Source organism: Sciurus vulgaris (assembly GCF_902686455.1).
Source record: "Sciurus vulgaris genome assembly, chromosome: 8".
NCBI lineage: Eukaryota > Metazoa > Chordata > Mammalia > Rodentia > Sciuridae > Sciurus > Sciurus vulgaris.
Window position 1 is genome coordinate 142,558,887 of NC_136468.1, and position 22,725 is coordinate 142,581,611.

General features: G+C 51.5%; 1 protein-coding gene across 2 annotated transcripts in view; it reads left to right on the forward strand.

Annotated features, from left to right (window-relative positions):
* The first annotated feature begins 620 nt into the window (after window positions 1–620).
* Window positions 621–22,725, forward strand: part of TBX3 (T-box transcription factor 3) — a 90,874-nt gene continuing 68,769 nt past the window's right edge. For both annotated transcript variants that reach the window (XM_079151870.1, XM_079151871.1), the window contains exon 1: window positions 621–630. The gene's annotated coding sequence lies outside the window, so the exon portion shown is untranslated. The remainder of the gene's footprint in view (window positions 631–22,725) is intronic.

A 22,725-nucleotide genomic window follows, 5' to 3' on the forward strand; every position in this document is an offset into this window, starting at 1 on the left:
TCCCGTTCTCACGGAGATCAGCTGGGATCCAGTACCTGGCACAGCCCCGGGCTGGACACCAAGGGCAGAGCCCTGCTCCGAACGCGCGGTTCTTTGCTCTTCTTGTCTTGGTGGCCCTGAGCTCCCTTCCCTCCTCCCTGCCAAGCACGTTCCCGGCTCCCAGGGAGGCACCTGGGACTCTGCTCAGGTCCGACAGTGGATCTTGCTGAGCTGAGGCTGGATTCGGAGTTCTGGAGACGCCCCGGGGTCTCCGGGTAACTGACGGCCACCCCTGGGTGCCGCTCTGGAAGGCTCAAGCGCGTCCTCACCGCACACACCATTGACTAAGCACCTGAACTAGGCAACGCTTGTTTTCTCATTCAACCAACTTAAGAACCCTGTAAGATGGCTGTGAGTATCGTCCTCCCCAGTTCACAGCTGAGGAAACTGAGTTTCAGCCCAGGAAAGAGCCTTCACTTCAAGTCCCAAGAAAGTCTGCAGCAGAGTCAAGCCTGGGAAATGACGGATGCAAAGTTCAAGACCAGCCTCCGGAAGGACGGAGACCCTATCTGGACTTTTTTTTTTTTTAATCATAGTTTGTCTTTTGTTTTGTTCTGTTTTTGTTTGTACCAGGGGTTGAACCCAAGGGGTGTTTAACCACTCAGACACATCCCCAGCCCTTTCTATTTTTCATTTTGAGACAGAGTCTCCCTGAGTCACAGGACCTTGCTAGGTTACTGAGGCTGGCTCTGAACTTGTGATCCTCCTGCTTCAGCCTCCCCAGTCATTGTGGTTACAATTGTGTGCCCGCGTCCAGCTCTTGTTTTATCATTATCAAACTGGATTCTGGGCTGGGCCGGTGCGTCCGTGGTCCAGGACTTGCCTGGTCTGATTCCCAGCGTCACACACACACACACACACCCCAGATTTCTTACCTAGAAGGCTTCTTTTTTTGCAAAAGAGAAATTAAAAACGGGTCCTCAGACCCATATCCACAGGTAATTCCCACAATTTATTTGCTGGCAAAACCTAATCTCATCTTAAAGTTAAGATGTTTCTGTTAATATTTATTTTTAATTAATACAACCTGCATATCTTAGTGTACAACACAACGTTTCATTCAGAACTGTCTAAGAGCCAGAGAGAGAACCGGGTTCTAATCCCAGCTCTGCCAGCAACTACCTGCATTTTCCTCATCCTTCTGGAAGACACAGATTCAGCTTTTTAAAAAATTATTTTGAGCCGGGTGAGGTGGGCACACATCTGTAATCCCAGTGGCTCGGGAGGCTGAGGCAGGAGGATCCAGAGTTCAAAGCCAGCCTCAGCAGCTTAGCAAGGTGCTAAGCAACTCAGTGTGACCCTGTCTCTAAATAAAATATAAAAAAGGGCTGCGGATGTGGCTGAGTGGTTAAGCACTCCTGGGTTCAATACCTCAGTATTTCGACACGGAGTATCTCTCACTAAGTTGCTTAGGGTCCCACTAAGTTGCTGAGGCTGACCTCAAACATGCAATCCTCCTGCCTCAGCCTCCTGGGTCTCTGAGATTACAGTATTTGCTTCATTTGCTTTATTATTATTATTATTATTATTAATTTTACAAAAGCAAATCGCTTTAAGAAACAGCCAACCAAGGCCTGGAGTACTGCTCAGTAGACAAGCACTTGCCTAGCATGAGTGAAACCGTGGGTTCAATCCCAGTACCCCAGTACCTCGGGACCTGGGGCAGGGAGAGGCAGGGCAGGGCAGTAGGGTCAGTGTGCAGGGAAGTAAAACAGTTTTTAAAATCTTCCAGCAGCTTCTCATGACTTTAAAATAAAATCCAGGTCGGACGTGGTAGCATATGCTTGTAATCCCAGAGACTCGGGAGGCTGAGGCAGGAGGATTACAAGTTCGAGGCCAGCCTCAGAACTTAGTGAGACCTTGTCTCAAAATAAAAAAGAACTGGGGATGTGGCTCAGTGGTGGAGCACCCCTTGGTTCAATCCCCAGTGCCAGAGTGAAGACAAGAATCAAAGAATCCGTGTCACCCTCCCAGGTGGCTGGCCTTCCAGTCGCTCCTCAGCTTGGTCAGCGCTGGGATGGCCTGTCCCTGCGCTCTCGGCCCTGCAGTGGGTAGGTAGAGGAAGCCCATCGTGTTTTCCCTTTTATTTTTCCAGTGACGGATGAGCTTGAGACCTTTTTTCTGGGATCTCTGATTATTCACGTATCTTCTGTGAAGCGTCTGTTAAAAACCTCTTGCCCGTTTCTTAATTGGGTGATCTGTCTTCTGATGACTGAATTATGGGAGTCTTTTAATATTCTGGAGACATATCTTTTGTCAGATAAATGATTTATAAATAGTTTCTTCCAGACTATGACCTGCCTTTTCATTTACTTAACAGGGTCCTTCGAAGAAAAAAAAGCCAAAAATTTTTTTTTTTTTTTTGCTGCACTGGGGATTGAACCCAGGGCCTTATGCATGCCAAGCTAAAAGTATTAAATTTTGATAAAAGTCATTTATTTTTATTTGATGGTTTATGCTTTTTGTATCTAAGACATCTTTCTCTAGCTCAAGGGCACAAAGATATTCTTTTTGAGGGTTACCTATGATGAAGCCCAGGGGTGCTTAACCACTGAGCCACATCCCCAGACTTTTTTTTTTTTATATTTTATTTAGAGACAGGGTCTCACTGAGTTGCTTAGCACCTTGCTAAGTCACTGAGACTGGCTTTGAACTTGAGATCCTCCTCAGTCTCCCAAACTGCTGGGATGACTGGCATGCACCCTAATGCTCCAAAGCGCCAAGATATTCTAGCGTGATTTCTGATAGAAGTTAGACTTCTTAACATTTAGCCGTATCTGAAGTTATTTTCAGTGGGTTAAAATTGAAACTGTGCATTTGCCGTACATTCAAGCAGTACTTCTAGGTGTGGACCCAGGAAGATATCACGGGTCCACAGAAAAACCCAGCACTTGAAGGTTTCCAACAGCATTCTTCATAGTTGGCAAAATCTGGAAGCAACCTGCGTGCCCGTGACCTGGAGAGGGGATCTGCCGTAGCATCTGCTCCCAGGAAGTGGCTCCAATAGAAAGGAGCAAGCCAGGGATCCCTGCCAGGCTGGGGAAGGATCTCAAAAGATGATGCGGAGCAAAAGAGGCCAATGGAAGGAGATCCCGGTGGACAGTCTCATTTACAAACTAGAAACAATCAAGTTCATCTAGAGTGACAGAAAGCAGATCAGTGGTCACCCAGGGTCAGAGCGTATGTGTGGGAGGCAACATCTGGTCACGGGGAAGAACGTCCTGGTCAGGGACATAGCTCAGTGGTAAAGCGCATGCTCACCACGCCCAGGGCCCTATGTTCGATACCCAGTACAGGAAGGGAGGGAGGAAGGGAGGAAGGAAGGAAGGAAGGACGGAAGGAAGGAAGGAAGGAAGGAAGGAAGGAAGGAAGGAAGGAAGGAAGGAAGGAAGGAAGGAAGGGAGTGAGTGAGTTCCATGGTTTGATTGTGCTCTATCACGCACATGCATACACTTAGCAAAACTTGTTGATCTGAGCCAGGCACAGAGGCATGTGCCTGTCACCCTGGCGACTCAGGAGGCTGAGGCAGGAGGATCCCAAGTTGGAGGCCAGCCTGGGCAACTTAGTGAGACCTTGTCTCTAAATAATAAATAAAAATGGCCAGGGCTGTGGCTCAGTGGTAGAGCACCCCTGGGCTCGATCCCCAGCACTAACAATTAAAACCTTCTTATTGATCTGCGTGCTTGAAACGGACATGTTTTATTTTTGTGGAAATTAAACCTCAATAGAGTAGACTTTATAATAAAGACAGCAAAACAGATACTGGTGAGAGATGGCTGCAGGGTAGGGACAGAGAGGCACGTGAAGTCCCCGGATCACGCCGGCGGAGGATGGTGGCTTCCTGGAGGTGGCAGTGGGTCATGTCATCGGCGCTTGGTGGTCCTTGTCTGGCTGCAGATCGCCTTCAGCCAGGGACGCGCTCTGGTGAAGCAGATCCACCAGCCCGCGGCCGGCGGCAAAGGCTCTGCTGAGTCATCTCTGAAGGTTATCAGGAGAACAAAGGCTTTGTCTTCCGCCTGGGCATCTCCAAGAGCTGACGCACACACTCAGGAAACCATGTCACCGGCCAGGGCGACTGAGATCTCCTGGGCTGCCACCCACGCGGCCTCTCTCTGCGTCCCCAGCCCCTCCCCTCCCCTCCAGACCTCTTCCTAGAGCCGGGTTCAGTGCGGCGCCCACGGCTGATGGTATCTGTGAGCCAGACGCCCTTCTTAGGGGACTGTGTTGGTTCCCCGGGGGCTGCCAGAGCACAGTGCCACCAGCCAGGTGGCCCCGACAGCAGAACTGTGTTCTCTCAGGGTTCTGGAGGTCAGAAGTCAGAAACCAGGGCCTGGGCAGGACTGGCTGTTCTAGAAGCTCCCAGGGAGAATCTGTCCTTCCCCGTCTCCCACGGTTCTGGTGGTTGATGGGAATCCTCCATGTTCTTCAGCTGTCTTTATGTGGTCTTCTCTCTGTCTGTTCCTCACTTCTTTCTCTCTTTCTGTCTGTTTATCTACCTACCTATCTATCTACCATACTGAGGATTGAACCCAGGGGTGCTCTATCACTGAACTAGACCCTTTTATTTTTTGACTTTGAGAGATTCTCTCTAAATGACCGAGGCTGGCCTCCAACTTACTGTCCTCCTGCCTCAGCCTCCTGAGTGACTGGATTGCAGGTGGGCACCAAGGCACCTGGCGTTTCTCTCTTAAAAGGAGACTCGTCGCCAGGTGAGGTGGCGCACCCCCTATAATCCCAGCAACTTGGGAGGCTGAGGCAGGGGTGCTACCAGGTCCAGGCCAGCCTGGGCAGATTAACCAGACAGCGTCTCAAAATGAAAGATAAAAACGGCTGGGGATGTGGCTCAGTGGGAGAGCACCTCTGGGTTCAATCCCCAGTACCAAACAGAGAGAGAGAGAGAGAACACTAAGGGCCCAGGCCAATCTGATAGGACTTCCTCTTGTGATCACATCTACAAAGACCCATTTTCAAATGAGGTCACGTGGCAGGTGTGCATGGTGGAACGCGGTTGTGCTTTTGTGAAGGACACACTCGGCCCGCTACACGGCCCTGGCTTTCCTCTGACATAACTGAGTTTGCAAGGGGACCAGCTGACTGGAGAAGGGGTGGGGAGGGGAGAACCCCGGCCTGGGAGGCGCAGGCCTGAGCCCCTCACTTGGTTCTGCCCACTTACCGTGGGCTGCTACGCCCACTACTCACCTCCGGTCACCCTTTGTTAAATGGACCTGTCAGTCCCAGCTGGGTCACCCTACTCTTGGAAGTAATGGGTCTGGTTAGTGTTTAGTGAGCACCTACAGCATCCCAGGGAACTTGTAAGCCTCGCACGCCTCGTATCTCATTTAAACCCCACAATGACAAGGAGGGCAAAGGACTTGGCACCAATGAGGAAACCGAGGTTCTGGGAGTTTAGTAGCTGGCATGCCCCGCACCCCATCCATCACACACACCTCTCTCGGTGCCTCTCTGCTCCATTTTCTAATGCAAGGCATCCTCATGTCTGTCTTGGATTCTCAAACTAGCTAACCTCTCACCTTTCCCTCACCTTAAATCTACCTCTGAAGCCCAAATGATTTACATTTTTGGGGAAGTGGGGGGCAGTGAAGCTCCCTTGCATACATTCTTCAGTAGCTCCCTATTACCCTCAGAAAAAAAGGACCAAATTACACAAGGAGGACAAGCAGGCCCTTCCTGAGCAGAGTCCGAGCAGACTCCACCCTGGCCTGGCCCCACGCCCTTCCCAGAGATACTACGGGGGGGGGGAGTTCCACTTCGAGGCCGCTGCCTCCAGGCAGCCTTCCTGGACTGCTCCTGGGTAGCAGGGGGCTCCTGCTCAGCACTCCAGGATCATGTGTCCTACCCTGCAGTCCTGCTGCCTGTCACCCTGTCTCCTCCGGCGACACTGACCATACCACTTTGCACCCTGTTTCATATTTGTCAAACGCCGTGGGCCACACAGCCACACGCGCACAGAGCGAGGGCGGGATTGGAGGCCACTGCCGGTGAGCCCGGGGCTGTGTGGTCGCCGCCCACGCGGTGCTGGAGGAAGCCCCGGAGTCTGGACCCCCAGGCCGCTTGTGCAGGTCCCTGGAAGCACACGGCCACCTCCTCCTCCCCTGGCTCCCAGGCAGACACCGTGCCCGGATCACCAGCCTCCTCCCTGCGGGCGGGCTCGGCCAGGCCTCCGCAGCTCTGTCCCAGCCGCTCCTCCCTTGGCACGCACGTTTGGGAGAACCAGCGGCAGGTCTCCGGGCTCTGCTCTGTGCTGTCACTCCTGGCACCTGAGCCCAGCCCCTCCTGCTGGGTGGCCCACGACCCTCAGGGCCTCTGAGAAAGCGGCATCCCTGTGGAAGGGCGGCTCTTGGAAGGCTCCAGGGACAAAGTCCCCTTCTGGGGACGGTCCAGGGTACTTTCTTGTCCTTCCTTATTTTAAGCTGCCCAGAGGCCTCGGGGTCTGTGTGGTCCCGGGGCCCCAGCAGGTGAGCGCACGGCTGCACGCCCCCCAGGATGCGCAGGACTCCCGGGCCATGGCCTGCTTTTCGCTTCTGCGGAAACCAGCGCTGTGTTTGGCGACGATTTTCGGTGAAACGGGAAAGAGGCAAAGACAGCAGAGAGCCCCGTCCCCCCGCCTGGCGCTACCAACGTCACCACCTTGCGTAATTGCGGTGGCTCGTGAGTCAAAACTAAGAAACCCGCCGTGGGCGTGGCCCTGGGCCGACTCCAGAGCGGGGCAGATGCCCCCGTTTTTCTTCCCAGGGTCCAGCCAGGGTTGCCCTGGCAGGGGGCTCGTCCCCTTTCCTCCTGGCAGCCAATTCCAGAGTGGAAGCCGACGGACCTGCTGGTTGCTGCTCTGGTTCGTTTCTCGGCCTCCATTTTTTTGGTGCTTGGTTTTGGTGGTTCCGGGTGGTGGGAGTGGGGGGTTTGCTCTTTTTTGTTCTGGGTTTTTCTTTCCTTTTCTTTTTCAAAACAGGGATTGAATGTGGGGGTCACTACCACCGAGCTACCCCCTCCCCAGCCTTTTTATGTTTTATTTTAAGACAGGGGCTTTGCTAAGTTCCCCAGGCTGGCCTTGAACTTGCGATCCTCCCGCCCAGCCTCCCGGGCGGCTGGTTTTACGGGCCTGCACGCGCCGCCCAGCCCCCTGCCCCCACTTTAAAGATGTGATTTGGGGGCGAGATCCACCTAACTCTTTCTAATATTATAAGCAACCTTTCTTGGGCCACATTCATTTTTCCTCTTTCTGTTTTAAGATTTAGTTCACATCACCAAATGGCCACTGGCGCTTCCTGGAGAATTTGGCACTGTCTTTTACTGTATTAAAAAAAATAATAATAATAGTCCTGCTTTTTTGCCCTAGCCAACCCCCTCCCCCCACCCAAACTTCGTTTGTTCTTTTATGACTAAGGATATTTATCTCCTGCTGGCTTTAGAAGTTTATGAGCTGCTTTTCCTTTGAATTCCAGGCCAAGGTCAGCACGGGGGTTGTGATGTCACGGGGTGTTGCCTTGGTTACGTCTATGACGTCATCAGACCAACCTTCCATCCTGGGAGCGGGTGGTGGGGAGAAGCGCTTTGAAACCCACTGACTGCTTCACCTACAGTTTTGATCCTGCTTTTGGAAATGGCGGGAGGCGAGGAGGAAGGTTTGCCCCCCACCCCCACCAGGATGCCGCCGACCCCTGAAAGTCAGGCCATAATCAAAGGCTGCCAAACTTCTGAAGCCGGGAAAAGGCTAGAGAAATAAATGCCTTCCTGGAGACCAGAACCCTCTATTTGCGAAGAGACCACCGGTGAGCACACGGAGACACACATGCAATCCACTCTATCGGCCAAATTGCCTCCCCGTGGCAGTATTTCACGAGGTGTCCCCAAGTCTTTAATCTAATCTAATCTGTCTCTCCCTCGGCATAAAAGCAAAAGTAAAGAAAGGAACCGGGAACGGGCAGTGCTTGGTTTAAAAGGCTTTTTAATAAAAGGAGCAAAGCAAGAGAACAAAAGAATCCCGAGCAGACAGCGTTCATGTCATTAAACAGCATCTTGAAAAATGTTCATCTTTTTTCCCCCCCGTAGGGTCAGGGGAAGGGGAAAAAATGTGTTTTTATTGTGAACATGTGTCAAGAGGACTTCATCCTATAAACTCGGTACCCACAATAAGTATATTTGTGTAGTAATTAACGTGAGATCAGAGACGTAAGTTTTGCCAGAAGGCCGCTGTCAGTATGGGGTACATTATGCGGGTCAAGAATCCAGTTTTCCAAATGTGGCATACATCGCGTTGGCTGTAATTAAGTGTTTTGTCATCTAACGACAAAGCAGGCAAGAGTGTCTCCCAGACGGGATTATACCTAAAACACAATTTCCAAATGTCTCTTCTTGGCAAATCTTTTAAGGAAACTCTACGCGGAAGGAATGTCAAGACATCTGTAATGAGACCTCACAGCCACGGGGGGAGGGTTGCTGAGGCCCGTTTTCACTTTTTCTCCCCAAGAGCCGCCATGTAATCCTGCGACCTGGCTGTCCCGGGCCTTACCCATCACGTGTCCTCGGGTTAGCTCTCGGGAGGCCGGCTTTCAGCTGGGCTCTCCGGGAACAGGCTTCTGTGGCCAGTCCTCCTCCAGGAAGTTTATCGCCACCTCTCTAAAGGCACAACCAGCGACAGCGAGCCATCTGGGGCCAGGCCTGTGCTTACGGCCAGTACATGACATTTCCGAAGGTTCTGCTTTGTCATGGGCCCTGAGGCTCATGAGGAAAGCGGAGTGGAGGGCGGGCATCTCGGAAGGCATTCCTAAGGCAACACAGCTGAACTGAGAAGAGTCACCAGGATCCTCCCGTCCCCTGCCTTTCAGTCCTGGAGGGGCACAGGGAGGCCTTGCGTACTGAGCCTGCATCCCGTCCAGGTCTGACGTCCGAAGCGCATCTCCAGGCGGGGCAGTGGTCTGGGTGGGTCTGTGCCACCTGGGTCCCCCGAGCCGCCAGATGGCCTGTGGACGGAGGGCCGTGCCGGGTGGCTTGCCGCACGCACAGGGGCACTTAGGGCTTCACGTCCGTGCGCAGCAGAAAGCTGGGAAATACACGTGTCCATTACACTTTGCATTTTCCCAACCAACAGGCGATCCACAGGGATCCCGGCTCCTCGTCACCCAGATGCCATCTCAGGGTGTTCACAAAGTGAAGCACATCATAAATCTCAGGCGGGCCAGAACCCCGGGAGTCCCCGAGAGGAAGAGGAAAAGGGAGGGGCTGCTTTCTTTCTTTTTCTTCTTTGGTACTTAGAATGGACCCAGGGAGCTTTACCACCAAGCTGCCTCCCTGGTCCATGTGTCTGTGTGTCTCTGTGTGTTTGTGTGTGTGTGTGTGTGTGTGTGTGTCTTTGTTTGGGGGGGGTTGTTTGTTTACTGGAGACAGAGTCTTGCTCAGTTGCTGAGACTGGCCTCAAACTTGAGATCCTCGCGTCTCAGCCTCCCAGGTGGCTAGGATGACAGTCAGGGATCCTGGTGCCCCAAGAAGAAGGGCTTTTGGTTGAAGTGTCTCTGGCCCTTGGTGAAGCAACTTCTCCGGGACTTCGGAGCAGTTTTCTCTCGGTGGGATCCATCCTAGCGTTTGGGATTCTCCATCTCACTGACCGCCCACTTCTCCCTGCTGACAGTGGAGAACAGATGTGCCCCACTTTAGAAATGCTGACCAGCTGGGGAGGCCACAGCAAGCATTAGGAGCGCTTCCCAAATGCTGATGGCTAAGGGGGCCTCCGGGGTGAGACTAGATGTCTCTCCCACACATTCTGGAACTCACTTGCTTCCAGAAACTTGCTCAGGTTCCCCACCCCTCCAAAAAAAAAGGTCTTAAAAATATATGGACTATCTAGGGCCTTTGCCAGGGGGCACCCACGGGGCTGCATAGTGTTCCCAAAGACCCCAAGTAGGAGGACGGTGATCTAAACAGAGATGGGCCTGGCCTGAGTGGCAGGGATCCAGGAGAGAGCGAGGTTTTTCCTTTAAACGGGCACCAAGAGGCCGCTGGGACGGTGTAGATTATGCTTCCCCTTTAGGAGATTCAAAGGGCCGCGTGTTGGTAGAAGTCGCCACCCAGCAGGTTGGTCCGTTTCACGAGTCTGTGTGCAGCTTGGGAAACACAAAGGCAGGAAATTCAGTGCAGCGCAGCCCGCGACATCTCTGTTTGGGGAGTGTGTGTGCGTGTGTGTGTGTGCGTGTGTGTGTGTGTGTGTGTGTGTTTGCACAGAGGCCGACAGCGTGATCTCATCCATCAGATCCTGCTGGAGTAGACTCCGTGTTCTCGCAGCTTCACAAACAGCTGGAGGGATTCTAGAAAACACCTTGAATAAAGCTGCTTGCAGACTGTCCCCTACAGGGTTTGGGAAGACGAGACCGGTGTGATTTGGATTTTTCCTTTCACTCCGTCCTCTGGGATTCTCTGAATGGATTTGCGTAAGATGAGCGTCCACCCTCAGCACACACACAGCTTTGTGATCAAGAGTGATGTACATAGGAAAAGGCTTACGTGAGCAGACCAGCACGCGATGAAGAAACAGACATCCCCAGAAGTCCACAGCACCTCTTTCTAGCACTCTTCCCTTCTCCCCCAACCAAGCAGCCTCTGTCCTGATGGATAGTGGGACAGATTAACTCTACCTGTTTCTGCACTTTATATTAACGGAAACAAACAGCATCACACTTATTTGGCTTCTTTTGTGCAAAATTAAGTGCATGAGATTCACCCGTATTAGTCTATGTATTTGAAGATCAATGATTTCCTTTTTATCTTTTTTTTTTTTTTTTTGGTACTCCAGTTGGACCTAGGGGCACTTTGTCACCAAGCTACACCCCAGCCCTTTACACCTTTACACCCTTCTTATTTTGAGATGAGGTCTCGCTAAGCTGCCGAGGGCCTTGCTGAGTTGCTGAGGCTGCCTTTGAACTTGCAGTCCTCCTGCCTCAGCCTCCTGCGTGGCAGGAGTTGCAGATGCGTGCTGCCACACCGCAGGTCACTGATTTCCAGCGGGGGTGATTGTGTGTCCCCAGGGGACATAGGACAATGTCAAGAGACAGTTTGGGTCATCAAGAGGACACTGGATCCCAGCCAGGGAGGCTGTACTGTAGCTCACCACACGCAGGACAGTCCAGAGCAAAGAATCGTCCAGCCCCAAACGTCCACAGCGCAGGCTGAGCGCCCAAGCCCAGACCCCTGCCTGTTGGTTCCGCGCTCATTCCTGAAACACAATTCTGGCGCTTCCTGGATGCTCACGCGGATGCAGCCGAGTGAGCCTAAGCTGAACTTCAAGTTCAAAGCTCCGTGGAGGAGGCTGGTCTACTGACCTCGAGTTTTATGGCCCGGTGGGGGCGGGGAGGTGGCCAGGGGACTCAGCAGAGACCAGGAAGACGGAAGCGAGCGCACAGGGCCCTCAAGATTTCTTAATCTTGTCTGGCGGTGAAGTCACCCTCAGAAGTCCCCGGCCAGCCACATGTGCTGCTTTGGCAAGCAAAGGAAGGAAATGACAGAAAAGTTCTTAGAACAGAGCCAGGCCAACGTACACAGACATAAACAGACAACCGCGCAAGTCCAAACAGATGCCCCCACGGCTCCGAGCACACGCGGGCGCACGCACGCACGCTCGCCAGCCAACACGTGCGCGGGGCAGGCTCCGCAGACTCGCCGATGCAGACAGAGGGAGACCCACGCCAGACTTAAGGGACCCCTCTCCAAGTCCCGCTACCTACAGAAAGAGTCGAGATGACCCAGCCAGGCCTCCACCAGGGTGTCTCAGATTTGGCCCTGTCGATTAGGCCACCATGGAATTTTCTGGCTGTCCCAAGCAGTGCAAGAGTCAGTAACGGTTTCTGGGGGTCGGGGGTGGGGAGTTGCGGTCCCAGGGATGCTTTACCACCGAACCACCTCCCCGGCCCTTTTTACTTTTTATTTTTGAGACAGTTGCTGAGGCTGGCCTTGAACTTATGATCCTCCTGCCTCAGCCTCCAGAGTCACTGGGATCACAGGTGTGTGCCACCATGCCCATCTGAGTTAACAGCAATTCTGAGCCCCTACACACTAGATACACTCCAATGTGACAATTCAGATTGTCTCCAGTGTCCCCTGAGACATGACTCCTGGTGAGAATCACTGGCCTAGCTCAGGGCTGGGCTGGTAGAAGCAGGCCCCAAATGAAATGTTTGTTGATTGAATGAGCGACCCACTCTCAGGCTTTCCTGCAATCAACAGCCCCTGAGCATGGAAATGGAGTGGTCCCTGGGCTTTTTCTACCAGGGATCTCTGTGCCTAGAGCTCAGACCTGGGCAGAGGGTGGTGGAAGATCAGTGCCAGTCATGACAGCCCTGGAAGACATGTCCCCCAGAGAGAGGCCTGCACCCCATGTGTTCGGTCATGAGATCGAGGGACAGCCACACGCCTTCCCGGACCCTGCGTGGGTTCTAACTGTGTCTGGAGCCCGGCACTCCCCACGTACCAGCCAAGGTTGCTGCTGCCTGCAGAACTGCTCTCCCCTCCTCCTCTTTCCCCTGGTGTGTTGGTCACGCTGCAGCCAGTGCCGGCCAGGGTAGGCGATTCGGTCCAGAAAACATACCCACAGACGTTCCCCATGTGAACCAAGCAGGCTCTTGAGCTTCCTTTACGTGGCCAGAGAAGTCATGGTTCCGAGGACCGGCTGGCTTAGCGGTGGGCGCAGGTGTCAATAGTCCGCTTGAGGATGCTCTCCGCCATCTCCAGCCCCGGAAGGTCAGATATTCATTCAGCAAACGCCCTTTGGACGTCAGTGTGTGCGGATGCTGAGGGCGAGACATGAGAGGGCTGTCTCTCAGCAGGAGAAAGACAGACAGCGACAGTTCAGGTCTTCAGCGCGTGCTCGGCCACCAAGCCACGTCCCAGCCTCATTTCAGGGGCTGAGTCAGGACTTAAGACCCCACAGTGGTTGGGCTGGGGTGGTCCCTCTGCATAGAACTGTTAGCCCCAAATGTCGAGAGAGCCCGGGGAGAGAACCTAGGCCAGAGGTTGGTGTTGTACCCACTGTGCTACAGCCCAGGCATGTCCTGGGGACAGGCTGAGCCAATCGCGGGATCCTGCCGAGGACGCACTGCTGTGCGTGAGGACCGCTCTTGTAATGCACGAGGGAGCAGCCACGCTGGCTTGCGGCCAATCTTTGCTTTGCCCCCTGAAGTTAGGACGAGTTCCTTAACCTCAGTTTCCTCATCTGTTACCTGGGGATATTTTTAAGAGTCTATTATGGTAGAATTGACACACGAAGAACTTTCCATCTTCCAGGTGGACAGGCTGAGGCATGGGGACAGACGCACCCCCAGTGACATATCACCACAGTCAAGGTAATAGACAAGGACGTAGCCGATACCTCCAAAGATTCCTGTGGCCCTTTCTTTTGGTTTCTTTGTTTTATGATAAGAATACATAGCCAGGCACGGTGAGGGGGGGGTGGGGAGCGGCAGGCACGCCTGTCATCCCAGCGGCCCGGGAGGCTGAGGCAGGAGGATCATGAGTTCAAAGCCGGCCTCAGCAAAAGTGAGGCACTTAGCAATTCAGTGAGACTCGGTCTCTAAATAAAATACAAAACAGGGCTGCAGATGTGGTTCATGGTCAAGTACCCCTGATTCAATCCCCGGTACCCAAAATTTAAAAAAAAAATAAAGAATGCATAATTTTTGAAGTGTCAGATGTCATATTAACTCTAAGTACTGTGCTGTCCAGCACATATGGAGAATTGCTCATCTTCTATAACTGGGACTTTAGACTCAGTGAACAAAAACTCTCCATTTCCTCCACCCCGTGGCCCCTGAAAAACACTTTGTCACACTCCGCATCTATGAGTTTGACTATGACAGAGGCGGCATACAGGTGGCATCAAGCTAGTTCTTTCTGTGCCTGGCCTATTCCACTTAACACAATGACCCTGGCTTCATCTATGTGTCTCACTCACAAGATCTCCTTCCTTTTCAAGACTGAATAATATTCCATTGTGTGTATAGATCACATTTTATTGATCCATTCATGTTTTATGGGATTATAACCCAGGGGTCCTTTACCACTTGAGATAGGGTCTCACGGGGCGTGGTGGTACAAGCCTGTGATCCCAGCAGCTCAGGAGGCTGAGGCAAGCAGATTGCAGTTCAAAGCCAGTCTCAGCAACTCAGCAAGGTCCTAAGCAACCTAAGCAACCTATCAAGATCCTGTCTCAAAAAATAAAGGGTGAGGGATGTGGCTCAGTGGTTAAAGGCCTCAGCAGCAAAAAAAAAAAAACAAATTTTAAAAAGGCGGGGAGACTGGGTTTCACTGAATTGCCCATGCTGGCCTCCAACTTGGGAACCTCCTGCCCTGGCCTCCTAGGCTGCTGGGATTACAGGTGTGCACCACTGCACCCAGCTCATTTCTTTCTTTTCTTTTTTTTTTTTTTTTCTTGCTAAATTGCTCACTAATATTGCTGAGGTTGTCCTCAAAGTTTTGATCCTTTCTCAGCTCCCCAAGCTGCTGGGTTTGTAGGCATGTGCCACTTTGACTAGCCTAACTGCATTTTTTGCACTGTGTTTTTCCTTTATTTTTTTAATTAAAATATTTTTTATTTTTACAGACACATTTTGATTCATTGTACACAAATGGGATACAACTTTTCATTTCTATGGTTGTACACAATGTAGATTCACACCATTCACGTAATCATACATATACATAGAGTAATACTGTTTCATTCTACTGTTTTTCCATCCCCACCCCCTCCCCCCTTTTCCTCTACACCCTCCAAAGTTCCTTCATTCTTCTCTTCCCCCCGTCACCCCCCCTCGTTATATATTGTCATGCATTTATCAGAGAAAACATTCAGCCTTTGGTTTTTTGAGCTTGGCCTATCTCACTTAGCATGATATTTTCCAACCTCATCCATTTACCAGCAAATGCCATAATTTTTTCTTCTTTATGGCTGAGTAATATTCCATTGTATATATACCACAGTTTCTTGATCCATTCGTCAGTTGAAGGACATCCAGGTTGGTTCCACAATCTAGCTATTGTGAATTGAGCTGCTATGAACATTGATGTGGCTGTATCTCTGTAGTATGCTGACTTTAAGTCCTTTGGGTATAAACCAAGGAGTGGGACAGCTGGATCAAATGGTGGGTCCATTCCAAGTTTTCTGAGGAATCTCCACACTGCTTTCCAGAGTAGCTGCACCAATTTGCAACTCCACCAGCAATGTATGAGTGTACCTTTTCCCCCACATCCACGCCAACACTTATTATTGCTTGTGTTCTTAATAACAGCCATTCTAATTGGAGTTAGATGAAATCTTAGGGTGGTTTTAATTTGCATTTCTCTAATTACTAGGGATGCTGAGCACTTTTTCATATACTAGTTGATCACCTGTGTATCTTCTTCTCTGAAGTGTCTGCCCACTTCCTTAGCCCATTTATTGATTGGGTTCTTTGTATTTTGGGTGTAAAGTTTTTTAAGTTCTTTATAAACTTAAACTCTGTCTGAAGTGTGTGTGGAAAAGATTTTCTCCCACTCCGTAGGCTCTCTTTTCACATTATTAATTATTTCCTGTGCCGAGAAAAAACTTTTTAGTTTTAATCTCTCCCATTTATTGATTCTTCCAGCTCATTTCTTAATTCAGTAAGTGTCATACATTCCATTGGTTCTTCATTCCGTTGCTCAGGTTTAATCCTGGCTGCACATCACACTGTGTGTGATCTCGGACTGATCTTCAAACCTTTCTACCCCACATTTGTCTATTAAGTGGGTTTTAGTGTATCTCCCTCTGGCAATTTTAAATCCTACCCCAAGATTCTTTGAGATGAAGGTCAAAGAACCCTTGGGGCAGGGTCCATATGTGGATCTGGGTCTCCTTCCCATGAATGTGGGTGAGTCCGTGTCTCGCCTACAGCCCAGTTGTTCAGGGACAGTGAAGAAGGTTGCAGACAGACCAAAGTGAGTGTCCAGAAACAGCCCCAGGGACTGTCAAGTCATGAGGCCAGACCCAAATGAGACTGGGAATGGGGACTGGAGAGCCAAAAGCCAGGAAAACACAGGAAGTCAGAGTATCCTGGTGTGGGGAGAGCGGGGGAGGCCAAGCCCCAGGGCTGGCCTCGCTGTTGGTGAGGCTGTTTTAGACACCATGGCCGAACCACCAGGTAGCTGATCCAAAACCGTCCCCAAGATCTCCTCCTCCCCTACCTCCTACCACATGGTCTAAAAAATGAAAGATTCACGTCTCTAGCCTCTTCCCAGATACAGCTGGGCATGCAGCACAGTGTGGGTCAATAAAATGTAAGCAGAGGTCTTTTGAAAGGGTTTGAGGGAGAATTTTGATTAAATTCTTATAAAGAAGGAGGTTGGCTGGTTGCGGTGGCTGACTCACGCCTGTAATCCCAGTGAATCAGGGGGCTGAGACAGGAGGATCCCAAGTTTCAAGCCCAGCTTCAGCAATTTAGCAAGACTCTGTCTCAGAATGAAAAGTAAAAAGAGCTCAGGAAATAGCTCAGTGATAGAATCCACCAGGGTTCAATCCCCAGTACAAAAAAAGGGGACCAGGTGTGTTGGCACACACCTGTAATCCCAGTGAGCCCAGACACCGAGGCAGTAAAATCACAAGTTCAAGGCCAGCCTCAGCAACTGAGTGAGGACCTAAGAAATTTAGCAAGACCCTGTCTCAAAATAAAATAATAAAAAGGCAGGGGACGTGGCTCAGTGGTTAAGCACCCCGGGTTCAATCTCCAGTAACACACAAAAAAGGTTTTTTTTAATTAAAAAGTTGGGGGGAGGGGAAGAGGGCTCAAAAAGAGAAAGGCTTTTGATGCCACTCATTTTTCTTTCTTATCTTAATGACAGAAGTGACGCCCGGAGACGCGGCAGCCGTCTTTGAACAAGAGGCTAGCTAGACAGTTGGCACAGGCCACCAGAAGACATGGACGGACTAAAAAGGGGAAGGCCAAGGATGGTGGAGTGAAGAGAGGAGGCCGAGGTCCCAGTGGCCCCACGGGCAGCTGAGCCACAGCCCACCTGGGACCGCATGGCTCACAGGGAAGGGACCCTCTTGGGTTAAAGGGCTGTCATGGGAACTCTGCTGCCAAAAGCTCTCCTGGGGATTTTGAATCTGTCTTGCTGAACAGAGCCGGGGGCGGGGCTGGAGCACCTGTGTTTGACACAATCTCATCTCACAAAGCCTTGGCAACACAGCAAGTAAGCCAGGAAGACAGGGGATCAGCCCTCTCCTCCTCTTTCTTTTTGAGACAGTCTAACTAAGTTGCTTAGGACCTCACTGAGTTGCTGAGACTGACCTCAAACTCATGATCCTCCTGCCTCAGCCTCCTAAGCCACTGGAATTACAGGCACATACCACCATGCCAGCTCCTCCCATGGTTTATTCTTATAATAAGCACAACCCAGGCCCTAAGAAGTGATGGTGTAAACCATTTGACCCAGCTCTCCCACTCCTGGGCCTATACCCAAAGGACTGAAAATGACCATACTACAGTGACACAGTCACATCAATGTTCATAGCAGCTCAATTCACAATAGCTAGATTGTGGAACCAACCTAGATGACCTTCAATAGATGAATGGATAAAGAAACTGTGGTATATATACACAATGGAATATTACTCAGCCATAAAGAAGAATAAAATTATGGCATTTGCTGGTAAATGGATGGAGTGGAGAATATCATGCTAAGCAAAAATAGGCCAAGCCCAAAAAGACCAAAGTCCGAATGTTTTCTCTGATAAGTGAATCAGGATACATAAGGAGAGGGGGTGTGGCGGGGAGGGGAAGAGGAGAGTGAAGGAACTTTGCACGATGCAGAGGAAAATCGGGGGTGGGGGGAAGAAGAGGGGAAGGAAAGATAGTAGACCGAGACAGACAGTATTACCCTATGGATATGTATGATTCCATGAATGGTGTGAATCTACATTGTGTACAACCACAGAAATGAAGTTACACCCCATTTGTGTACAATGAATCAAAATGCAGTCTGTAAAAATAAAAATTTAAATTAAAAAAAAATAGAAGCGATGGTGTAGAGACAAATCTATTGACACGGAGATGCCCATCCTGTATTTTTAAGATGCTTAAAAAGTTTATTGAGTAACATGTAAAGAGACACCTAGATAGGTGCTCACTGGAAGGTAAATGGAAGGTCCAGTTGGAAGTTTTGCTGTCAATCTCTACTTTCTTCATTATTTTAAATGCACAACGGTATACATTCTTTATATTACAATATAATACTATGATGTCTATTATATACACACATTTATTTATTTATTTATTTATTTATTTATTTGTTTGTTTATTTATTTATTTTGCAGTCCTGGGTACCAATCCGGGGCCTCACATGCTAAGACAAGCACTCTACCCACTGAGCTACACCCCAGCCTACATCATATATTAATGTATGATTTTGCCTAATGATTTTGTTAGCAGCCTCTGCGTGTAATATTTATTTTTATCACAAACGCCCTGACCAGGCCGGGGTGCGGTTCAGGGGCAGCGGGCTTGCCGAGCACGTGGCCACCCTGGGCTCATCTCCAGCTCGGCAGAGGAGGGGACTGCGCATGCGCCTCCGCACCGGGCCCTGGAAGGGCGCGGCTGGCCAGCGGCTCAGGCCGACCTGTGGGGCTTGCAGGCGCAGCTCCTGTTCTTCCTTCTGCTCATCGGCCGGGGCTCCTTGTTTGCTAGTGACTATGTATTGCGGGTTGAGTTTCTCAAATGCTGTCGTTTGACAGCTGCTCCTTTTCCTTACATGTGCCAAAGCCTCAGAGCCTCCGGTGGGAAATCGCTTAGTCCAATCAAGGTCTTCGCCTCCTGGCCGCAGACCCCGGCCGCTCTTCTGTGAAGTTAAGCGTCCAGGAGGTTGTGAAATCAGGAGGTGGCCAAGTCCCCCTTTCCTGGCCATCCTCAGCTCTACAGAGCTGGCAGCCTAGGGAGTTCTCCGAACCACCGGATGCAGCCCAGGGTGCTGCCTTTACACCCCAAAGCAACAGAGAGGGTGGGAAGTGGGCAGTCCCACCTTCTGACGGCCGCGATAAGGAATACCCTCCCTGTCCTTCCAGATAAAGCACCTGACCCACCCTGCACAAAGCCCCTCTAGGAAGAAGAGCCGCAAAACTATGGAGGGCAGAGCATTCGTACAAGGTTGGTGGGATGACACAATGACGGGAAAATATACGAGCCATTCGGGGGACAGAGGCGGCTGTCCGTCTGGGGGCCCTCCAGAGTTCAGGCAGGCCCATAGAAGCCAGGACAACCCAAAGACTCCCCTGGGAGAAAGAGATCTCCCTTCAAATCCACCCTGTCACCTAGCATGGGGGTGGGGGCAGAAATTCCCCTGGGGAGCAGGAATTGGTTTATCGCTGTCTAATGGAGTCAAGATGGAAAGAAGAAGGCCAGGAGTTGAACAGAGAGTCTCCTCCCGTGACTTTGGGCTCCGGATCTTCCAGGGGAAAAAATAAGAGAGAGAGAGAGAGAGTCCCTCTGGTGCCCTGGGGTCCTGGAAAAGTCAGCCCAGAGAGGGACAACCACAGAAAGAAGACCCTAGGGGCGGCGGGAGGGCATGTCCAGGGCCCAGTTGCTGCTGTCGAGTAGAGCTGACACACAGGTCCCAGGCGTGCCTGACCTCTGCTCACTGCAGCTCTGCTGATCAAAAGGAAGCTGCTCGTCCACCCTGCCCGGGCCTCCCCGTCAGCTCCGTGGCTGGTGTGGCTTCCATTAACCCGGAGCTTGGTACTTCGGACTTGGGGAAAAGCTGAGCATCCGACGTCATGAATCACGAGAATCCAATAGCTCGGGCCAACCCGGTGACCTTTCAGGCAAGATAATATTACTTGAAAAGAACAGAGCTGTGGGCATTAAGATAAACAGGACTGCTCGGACAGTCCCTGGACTCCACGGAGGCTCACCAGCCCGCTTCTCCCACCCTGGTTCCCGCAGCCCCGGCCTCCCTGGGCCAAGCGCACTTCTTTCATTCATCCCGAGATAAACAGCAGTGCTCCTGGGAGCCGGGGTGCACGCCCTTCACCCCGGCGACTTGGGAGGCTGAGGCTGGAGGATCATGAGTTCAGAGCCAGCCTCAACAACTTAGCAAGGCTCACTAAGCAACTCAGAGAGACCTTGTCTCTAAATCAAATGTAGAAAACGGCTGGGGATATAGCTCAGTGGTTGAGCACCCCTGGGTTCAATCCCTGGTACCAAAAATAGATAGATAGATAGATAGATAGATAGATAGATAGATAGATAGATAGATAAGCTCATGCCACAGTTTGATGGGGGCCCTGAGAGATCATTTGCCACCACGAGATCCCAAAGGATTTACTGCATCAAAACCAATGAAATGCTCATCTTTGGCTTCCTGCCTGCTGCAGGGGACATGAATACTAGTGATGTGCCCTTCCCAGCATTCTCTGGGAGCCAGAATTGTCGTAGGTGATCCAAAAGATCATGTGTACACGTGTGTGTGCGCGCGCGCACAGTTTCTTCACTGCCCAGAGTTGTGCCTGGGAATAGACACCGGCTGGTTGGAGTCCTAAACAGAAACCTCACTTCAAGAACTCAGATCAGTTTCAGGCAGGGCCTGGGTTCAGTGAGAGGCCAGTCTCCCCAGAAACGTAAACCAGTTCCAGCCAGGACAAGGTGAATACTCACCAGACAGACGACCCACGTAGGTTCAGCTCCAACGCACACACCAGAGCACACATGCATACACACACACACACACTCACACGCACGCCTGCACACACTAATTTTGTGCTTAGCTCTCATAAAACTTAAGACACTTATACGAGGGTGAAAGGTCAGGAGGGGAAACATTATTTTCTGTTATTAATTACACCTTATCCATTCTACATGAGCTGCACTCGCCTTAGATAAAGTTACAGTTCTATTTTATTAGGAAGCCTCCAGGATCATGTACAGGGGGATTTTGGATGGAGACAAAGGAAATCGCGGGATGGGGAAGGGGGGTCGGGGGGGCTCATTTGTTCTCCTGCCCAGAGGCCCAGCCTGTCTCCTTCTCGGCCATTTCCAGGACTGAATGTGCACATTCTTGAAATAGCTCACTCTGCACAGGCTACATGAACCGGGTCCCAGAACCAGCTCAGTCCTGAGTGGGCCTTGGGTTTCCGGAAGGAATGAAGGAGACTGGGAAGCAGAGAACAGACTGAACCGAAGCAGCCAAGCTGCTGCAGGGCTCAAAGACAGAGTGAGGCCAGACAATCGGGGTCCACAGGCAGCTTCCTGTGAGGATTCTCAGCTCCCTGGGGGCTCCCATGGATGGGCACAGGCAGATGGAGGGTCTCAGGTCAGACAGGAGGGATCCTTGAATCCCATCACCCTTGGCCGAGCAGACAAAACTGGAGTGATCGGTCATGGGAAAGAAAAACCCAAGACTCTGCAGCCCGTGGGTTCCCCAGCTGGCAGGATGGAGAGAGGGGTTGTCCCCAGACAAGATGGGGAGCCGCCTTCCAGGACAGCAAAAACTGGACAGGAATCCTAGCCCCAACCTCTTCCTTGGGCACGTCCCTGGCTCTCTGTGAGCCTCAGTTTCCCCAGTTTGGAAACTGGGAGAGATAGCATCATCATAACGTGGAGAACAAGAACAGCAACCACGACATCCAAATGTCTACGACAAGGACCGGGAGGTAATCGGCCCTTCCTAGGGTACCGTAAGATAACGTAATGAGAAGCACATCAGGACCCGTAAATCACGGCGCAGATATAATTTATTGTTATTAATATGATCTGCCCTGTCCTTCCCCAGCCCCTCGGGCTGCCAGGAGAGCCTGTGCTCTGTCATCACGCACTTGAAGACAGGTTGTTTTCTCGTCCCTTCTCTCTCCTTGTCTCTAATCACAATGTTCTGATTCTCCAGCTGAGCTTGAATTCAATTCTCGGCCGGAGCTCAGTGCCATACATTACTCCCTGTCGGGGCTGCAATCTGGCTTGTGTCTCAGCAGCACTTGCAGTCGCCCTGGGCCGCCTCCCGAGGTGCCAGGCGCTGGGCTCTGCTTTCGGCTCCACACTTAAGGCGCCACACTTAAGGCGCCAGCGGGCAGCTCGGCCACCGAGGCATCTGTGAGACCCCCTTTTACAGCCGAGGGACTAAGGCATGGGGCACGAAGGGGACTTGGTTTCATCCCAAGGACATCTCACTGCCGACCACTCACATCACCCCACGGGGCTTCACAACTCCAATAAGCAGATGTTTATAGAATGCGTTTCTAGAATGTTCCTTTCCCATACAAGGAACCAGAGACCCCAGAGGAGCGGGCCCTGCCCCTCCGGTTCTGCGGTTCTGCGCTGCCTTCTCCAGCTCTCAGCTGGGTTTCCAGTGAACGTGGAGGAGGAGGAAGAGGGAAGAGGGAGCTGCTGGCCGCCTGGAGTTGGAGGCTTCCTATCTGCACATCAGAATGTTTCCTGGGGGTTCGGCCAGGAATTCAGGCCTGGGGGCCCCCCTGGGAGTCCTGCCAGCGAATCCTTTGATCCTCTCCACAGTCCACCCCCTCCTTGATGTGATCCTGTCTCGCAGCCCTGATGTCTAATTTGTGATAGCCCCACAGTGTCCCCAAGGGCGCCAGGTCTGGCGATGCTGATAGGGATCCCACTTGGGGGAGCAGGGGGGTCAGGAAGGCGGATGGTGGGAAGGGGCACGTCTCAGGTGTCACCACCGCTCACC